We start from the raw sequence: 8,147 nt of genomic DNA, 5'->3' as shown, positions 1-8,147 counted from the left end.
AGACTGTGGTCACAGCTACATCTGTTAAGTGCTGGTACAAAAGGATGTTGAAATAACAGTCAATTTTCACTGCGTACTATGTATGCTAGGCATAACGCCCAATTAATGGCTTTAAGCCGTTAGCACCAGAGCTTTAGCTCCAGTTTTCACATTTTTTTTGCTTTCATAGCTCTTCAACTGTGGACAAAATTAACATAAATTCTCAAGCAGTCTTGCTTGAGAATTTACAATTAAATTATGTTTATCAGTGCAAAAACGATATAAGCCAATATTTTCTTGGTCTCTTGATCGCATAAATGGTCAAACATTATGTCAAACAGCATATGTTTTTTAAAAGTCGCCGGGGTTAAAGGGTTAAAGCTTGGAAAATATTCATCTAATTATGAAAATGTACAACAATTGATTATATTACACAAAAACCATGATTAGACAGCATTTTCCCGTGACTTGTGTTGCTGATTCGTCCTTTTAAGCTATTAAATCTATTGGTTTTACAATGTGAGTTGCTGATTCATTTTCAGATGATTAGAGAGCCTTGTTTGTGCGGCCAAACTTTACCACAGCAAGAACACAGACGTTTACACATAAGAAGAAACTGCATCCTTTTAGCGATGTCATTTTGGACCAAATATCAAGGACATAAATTAGGCCTAAAACAATCAAGAAATAAGCTATAAATAAGTATCAGTGCTGAACAGAAACAAGAGTTTCCCCTTTTTATGTTTGGACATTATTTACAATTTATTGATCCAAGACAAAAAGTGTTTGTTCATCTCTTAGCAGGCAGACACATCAATGATTTGTGTGTGTGTGTGTGTGTAGGTTCTGCTTTTGAAACAACAAAGGATCTTCGTATCACAAATCAAGTCTAAATTTGAAACAATCTGACACACAGTTGACTGCTTACATTTACTGATCTGTATCTTGCATAGACTATTGTCAAGGCTCCATAGAACAAAATTACTGGAGAACTACATGGTTTTTAGAGCCATATTCTGCCAGCACTGTAAAAAAAATCCAATAAAATTCCCAGACCTAAATCAGTCTCAGCATCACATTAGTACTGATTAAACATCAGTAATACCACAAAACCACTGATGACGACTGGATTTTTTATGATTCTAATGTATAAAATGGTAAATAAAATGAACTCTCTGTAATTTAACCTACTATAGTTTTCACCTATACTGTAACTTACCATTTTTGTGTTTCTCTTTTAAAGGAATATAAGATGTAACAATTATGAAGACAGACGACAATAGAACATTTTGTTCTTTGTTTTTAATCTGCATTTCAACTGACATTGCTTCAGAATTCAGATGTGTGCAGATGGTGAGAGGGTAGAGCGGTCGACCTCTGATTAGCAGAGCCCCTGTGTCGACGTGTCTTTGGGCAAGACACTGAACCCAGATCGCTCCTGGTGCTTATAGGTTGTCACCAGAGTTCGACAGCTGAGTGTGTGACTGTGTGTGTCAATGGGACTGTGACTGTAAGTATAGGCCATTTACCATTTTCCAGATTGAGAACTTCATATTAGCTAGAATTTAAAGAAAGATGTTTTTCTCCCCATAAAACAAAAATGGTTGAAAGACAAGATGCAAGAATTGACTGTATATAGAAAACTGGACAGGGTGACTCCTCCCCCTCACATTGCAAATAGGAAGTACTCTGATACATTTTACTCAACATCTTCCTAAATTTTTTTATATATATTTTTCTCTTTTGCAAGTTTTTCAAGTTCTTAACTGACCTATCAGAAGCCTCAGTAAAAGAATGTGGTGCCCGCTGGCCCCAACTCAAACACTTCAACCGAGCCGCTCTTAGTGGAAGGGGTGTGGACTTCACACAAACTTACTCCTGATTGGCGACAGTAGTTGCCATAGAGACATTGACTCAGACCAACTTGGACCAATCACTGTCAGCTGACTCTAAAGGTCGGCGTCCATGTCATGGAAAAACGTCGATTGAATTGACTTCATTTCACTGGAATCAAAGGAAAGGCATTTTTTATGGGTGATGTCACACCCACTCTGTCCAATTCTCTTTATGCAGTCAATGGATGCTAGTCAGACAAAGAAAGGCAGTTGAGATTCAACAAAGAAGAAAATAAACAGCAGCTCTTTTGTTCAAGATTCTCTTAAATGCAGGCCATAAGAGTTTGGTGGAAATGTAACATTTCCCATTTTTGATGGTTAAAAAAAAAGCAATTTAGTCAAAAAAAGCCTAAACTTTTAAATTGTTTTTTAAATGTCTTTGTTACTTGGATTGTTTTACATTTATATTCACCTTTGACAACATGTGTCAGTTTGCCGTTCCCTCACCTGTCCCACGTGTGGTTGATCAGCACCTGAGTCAAATTTTTACACGTTTTTAATTGATCAGAGGTCAGTTGATCTGTCTTTGGAGACTCCCAATTTGCATTTGGCAAGTGATGTGCTGCAGTGGGACACACTCTCAGGCACAGATAGGTGCTTGAAGGCAGCTGAATTGCTGTTTAAGGGTCCTTGTGCAATCACATGAAGAGGCTGTTGTGCTAATTGACAATATATGCACTTATCATTAGTCACTCTTCAACCAAAATCAGATTCAAACATGCCTGTCTGTCATCAATCCCAGATCCTCCAGCTGTGCTCTTTCCAGGGTTTTGTGAAGGAATTCCAAATGTTATTTGGAATGCTAATTTTAGAGCATCTTTTGACCCAAACGCATTCAGATGAGCAAGAAACAGTGATATTTATCATCTATTTTGATTTTGATTTTTAGGTTAGAGCTGTGATTCCATCCAAGACTCGTCCTCTTCACCTGAATTAGCTGGAACATCCTCTGCTGGAGAAACCAGAAGTCATTTTGTATTGAACTGTCCTTACAGAAAATGTATTTATTACTTATGATTTGATGATTTCTGCATGGCATGGTGAAAAAAACACGTTGGTAACAATGATAGTCCTCATTAAGGTTACTATCATTCATGCTCCACTTAAAAAAGTAAATAATTAAGTCTCTGATTGATAAAACAGTAGCAAATGACAGCAAATTATGTTGTTTAGTTTTCCAATCATTAAGCAAAACCAACAATTATTGATTAGCAGTTGTTGAGTCGATACAGACATCATGGTTGCTCCGTAGTAACACATGTCGGGTTTGTTTTACAAATTAGCTGTCAAGTGTCACTAATGAATGTGCCACAATGTGGTGGCGGTTTTAGTTTTAGTGGAAGGAAGAGATGTTGTCCCCACGGCAACTGACCTTTGTGTGGCTCCATCCTAGTGCTATTAGCTGCCAACCAATTTGATGTTCCTGTGGGTAGGCAGGCCTCTAAAAGCCTGTATAAACTCATGTCCTATCCAGGCCAGCCTGCCTTTGTGTGCTCTTTTTGTAAAAGGCTTAATGGAGGACTTCCTTTAATGCCTCAGTTGGTTTAAATGTGAGCGTCAGAGAGCTGAATACCCTTTTACATTCTGAGGTCCTCCATGATGGTATTTTAGATCAAAAACAAGAACCAAAATAGATCTGATGGAGCACAGTCTTTTTCTTTTTTTGTGTTTAAAGTACGTCATGAACAGTGGACGAGGTTTGTTATGTTTTCATCTAATACTGAAACTGACATTTATGTGGAAACTTTTTAAAGTCCAGATGAACACATATTTTTTAGGAGAAGCTGCGGCTGTTTTTCCTTTTTTTAAAACATCAGAGGGATTTAAAAAATATTAATTTCTGTTGTATGTTTGGGAAAATGTTAGGGCTGAAAAGCATATGTGGAACTATTTTAGCTTTTTCTCTGTGTATTTATAAGAAAAAGAGAAAATAGGAGGACAATTAAAAGAAACATATTATGTTAATGTCATTTTTTTTCTTTGAACACCACATAATTAGTTTTTACTCAAAAAATACACATACAGTTGAGAGAAAGCATAAAAATACCATCTACACTTATAGTTCTCACTTTCCCAAATATATACAAAATTTCAGCAAACACAACAAAAGACCCCTGCCACAAAGATTTCTTTTCTTTTTTGGCCACAAAGATTTGTAGTTTAATGCTGTTCAGCATGCTGATGGCAGAAGGTGCTTCATAGTTTAAACAAACAGCTGGCTTGGCATGATACAGAAGCTTTAGCTGCAAAAGGCTAACAGCTTGGGGCACAATGTTTTATAAGTATCTTCAAAAAACCCACAATGACTTAAAGTTTATGTTGGTTCTCTGAATATTTAGAACTTACAGAACATTTGGGGCAACCATAGTGCAGAAGTTGACTGTGAATGGCGGATCCAGGGCTGGCCCTGGGCATAGGCAACCTAGGCGGCTGCCTAAGGCGCAGTCTGCTGGAGAGGGTGCCAAATACCAATGATTAGGCTATACATCAATTTTTTTTTTAATTGTTTCTTTTTAACAGTTTTACATACAACTCATTTTGTGTAAAAATAGAAATAAAATAGCTCAAAAGTTGGATATAGCCACTAATTTTGCCCAGTGCAGCACCCCTCCTTACCTGTCTAAGGGGTAAGGGGGGTTGTTGCTGCTGTTAGTTTATCTTTAAAACTTTAAGGATGAAAAATCAGCAATACAAGCCCTCATGGACAGCTTTAAGAGAGGAAAACGGGAAGGAAGAAGAGGAAAAATTGACTTAAAGCAGAAATTTGTCTGTTTTATTTACATTCAATTGCTTGGAAATTCAGCTAATTTACTGAGATCATGCAAAAGGTCAAGGAGTTGTGGCGTATCAAAGAAGTCTTACTTAGGTGTTGCCAGCGACATTTTCTGTGTTAAAGGGTTAAAGCAAGGTGGGAAAGTGCTTTTTAAGTGTCTGCTATTTAATTCATATAATTTATACTTTATTATCTCCTTAAAAGTATATTTTAAGATATCTTGTTATTTTATTTGGAATTTATCAAGTTACAGTCATTTTTTTAAGGCTTGTTGTTCTGAACTATTGGGTTATTTTGTTATCTAAGCGGCTGGGGGAAAAAAGAGAAAAAACAGGCTTTGAAGGTTTTGGTTCTGGCAGAGAGCTGAATTGATCTCAGCTCTGAGAATCCCCAAAATCCTTTCTCTCTCATTATCTGGGATCAAATCAAAATCGAAAGCGTCAATCACCACAAAAGACGTGACACGCTGTTTAGACGAAAAGCTATTTGACTTTGAAAAAGAAAAAGAACGAGTGTAATCTGTGGGGAATAATTGTCCTAATCATGCTGGATCCTTCTTCGCAAGCACAAAAAAAGTAATTCTGGTGTTTTGTGACAACTTTTTATCTCCAACTGTGACAGAGAAAGGAAGCTTTGTTACTTTCCGTTTCGCTCCAAGTGGATTTTCACATGAGCATCACTGAGGATACTCACATGAATTTCGTTTGAAAGCTTTTTCACAAAAACCTCAAAGATTATTTATCTGGACTTTGGGTGGACCAGTTTGACCTACTTGTTCTCCCCACTGAGGCTTCACAGCGACAGAGCATGACAGGTGACAGCCTCTCAGGCTTTAAACACAGGCAGGGATGAAAAAAGCAGATTGACACAAACTAAATATTTTATGAAGCTGTCCTCTGTAGTTTAGAGTTTCTTTTAAGCATTTTTTTATTTTAAAAATAAGAAATAGTATATGACTTTTATACAAATTGTTTAAAAAATCAATTTAAAAATTATTGCATCAAGTGAGATTGAATTTCCAGTGTTGATTAAACAGAAAAGGTGTTTATATTATTTAGGTTAAAACAGGAAGTTGCTGTATTTTAAATACTGTAAAATATTTTAAGAACTGGAATTGATCAGAGCAAATCACCAAAAAAGAAAAAAAAACTTTAAATCTAAATTTAAAAAATTAATGTGTTTTCCTGATGTTTAAACCTGTCCGTCATCTAAATTATAACTATTTGTTTCTCTTTGTTTTGTAAAATCTTATACTAAAGTTGTATCAAACATGCCTCATGTCTTGGATCTGCTCCGCACAAATGAATTTCTTGTTCCTGGAATGAAATCTGTAAATTGAAGCAAACCTGAAGTGAGGTTTGGGAACACCATGACAGCTGTGAGACTTTAAAACTTGGTCAGAGTGACACTGGGAAAGCAGAGGTATTTCAGTTCAGTGCCAAGACCATTTTATCACTTCGCATGCATGAGATGACATCGACTAGACATAGAGCTGACACAAAAACAAGACCGTGCAGGTGTGATTCAAAACCTGTTAGAAAGTCATGTTTTTAACCCTTGAGCGGTGAGGAGTGTAAAAAGTTGAGGTTTAACTTTAGAAATTTTTTAAAGAAAGTTTTAAAAAAAATTTTAGAGTCCATTTTTTTTATGTTCTTTTCATGTCTTACTACTGTATTTTCTGGACTTTAACGCACTCTGGATTATAAGGCTTCCAGTCAATGAATGCTATATTTTCAAACCCAAACTAAGGGTGCATAAAGCAAGAATAAAGAGTCCGAAAAAAATCTGTCCATTACAAGAATAAAAGTGTAGTTAAATTCATAAAATTATAAAAAACTATATAAAAACCTTTATATTTATCCATATATAAGATGCTCTATATTATAAACCTCACTGTTGTGTGGTCTTCAACCTGTATAGTACAGGATATACGGTAGACTATTTTGTTTTTTTAAGTTCTGTCTGACTCTTACTACTGTGGGTGAATTATTTGAATGTTTTATGAAATATCTCCCATTTTTTTGTTATTTCTATTATTTTTTTTACAAGGAAAAAATTATTCTTAGGGCTGGAGGCAGATGTTAACATTTTATTTCAGCCTTTTTGTTGTCTGGTATTAAATACATACTATCTTCCGACATGTTATCCATAAATTATTATTCGACAAATAGGCAAATGCAGGAATGATAATTTAAGAATATGATCAGACTAAAAAGAAAAGACAAATAAGTGAGATAAACAATAGAAGTTTTTATGGAATTGTTGCAATACAGCCAGTAAAAGCTTTAGTGGAAATCAGCATGTCTTTATAAAGACCATCCACCACCTTCTTTTGTTTTAAAATGCAAATATTAATTGAAAAAGTAAGATATAAAGAATTACTTATGCTGTCATAAATATTAATTCTACTAAAACAAAAGTTTTAAACATGTCATAGTTCTTTTTTTTTGTAAACGTTGTCAAATTTGCATTATAATAAACAAGGACCGATGTGCTTTTGAAACAATTCTCTCGTACTTTTGTGGAAAAATGCCTGGCCCTGGTTTCTTTTGTGTTTTTTTTAGAATTAAATTCAAATTTGCTTGTGTAAATTGAAGATGCTAACCAACCAAAACTGAGTTAACATGTACTAACTCTAAACAAATTTATTTATCAAGAACAGACCCACCTACCTAATTTGCAATTGTCTGACAAAAAGAAAATATACATATATACTCTGTTTCACTGTGGTAAAAATCAATTTTAATGTTAAGGTCATTACAAAAAAAATCTAATTTTTCTGAAAAAACTAAATTTATCAGCAACATGCTTGATTTAATTTGATATGTTTGACTTAATGCATTTAGGATAAATTAAATTAACATTTTTGATCAATAGTTGATGTCTTCAAAATGCAAATATTATAAACCAGAGTTAACAAATCCAGAGGGAAAAGATGAGTGGGACAACCCAAAATAAAACATTTTCAAAAAATCTACAGCATAGAATAAAGTTTGTTGAATAAGTTCAACATCTAAACAAGAATTTAATGTACAGGAAACTTGTTAAACTAGATCAACACTATGGACTCTCTGAGGTTTTGTGACCAAAGGGATAAAACTGCTCCCAGTGTTACTCGTGAGCCTGCTATATCTAATGATTTAGATGGAAGTAAATAAGTAATGATAGCTTTTCAGAGAGATAAAATGAGGACAATGAAATGCAGACTAGTGTCTCGATAGCTATTTTCATAGCTCATTTTAGCAGAAGTTGAGAGCTTTTGTTGAAGGACAGCGGTGAGCATCTAACCTTCACAGCATCCCCAAAGGGATATTTTTCCTTTTAGAGGGAAGTTCTAAAAGTTTTGTGTACAGGATGGAAAATATGTAAAGAGCAACTCCAATGAAAATGGTCTTTTTGGTGTTTTTAAGATGCTGTTGTGGCATTTTTCACATGATGCATGATTTACATAAAAAAGTTAAGCTTAAAATAGAATTGAGTATTTCTTCATTCAAATTCTT

The sequence above is a fragment of the Oryzias melastigma genome, linkage group LG6 (assembly GCF_002922805.2).
Source record: "Oryzias melastigma strain HK-1 linkage group LG6, ASM292280v2, whole genome shotgun sequence".
Lineage (NCBI taxonomy): Eukaryota > Metazoa > Chordata > Actinopteri > Beloniformes > Adrianichthyidae > Oryzias > Oryzias melastigma.
This window is presented reverse-complemented; position numbering follows the sequence as displayed.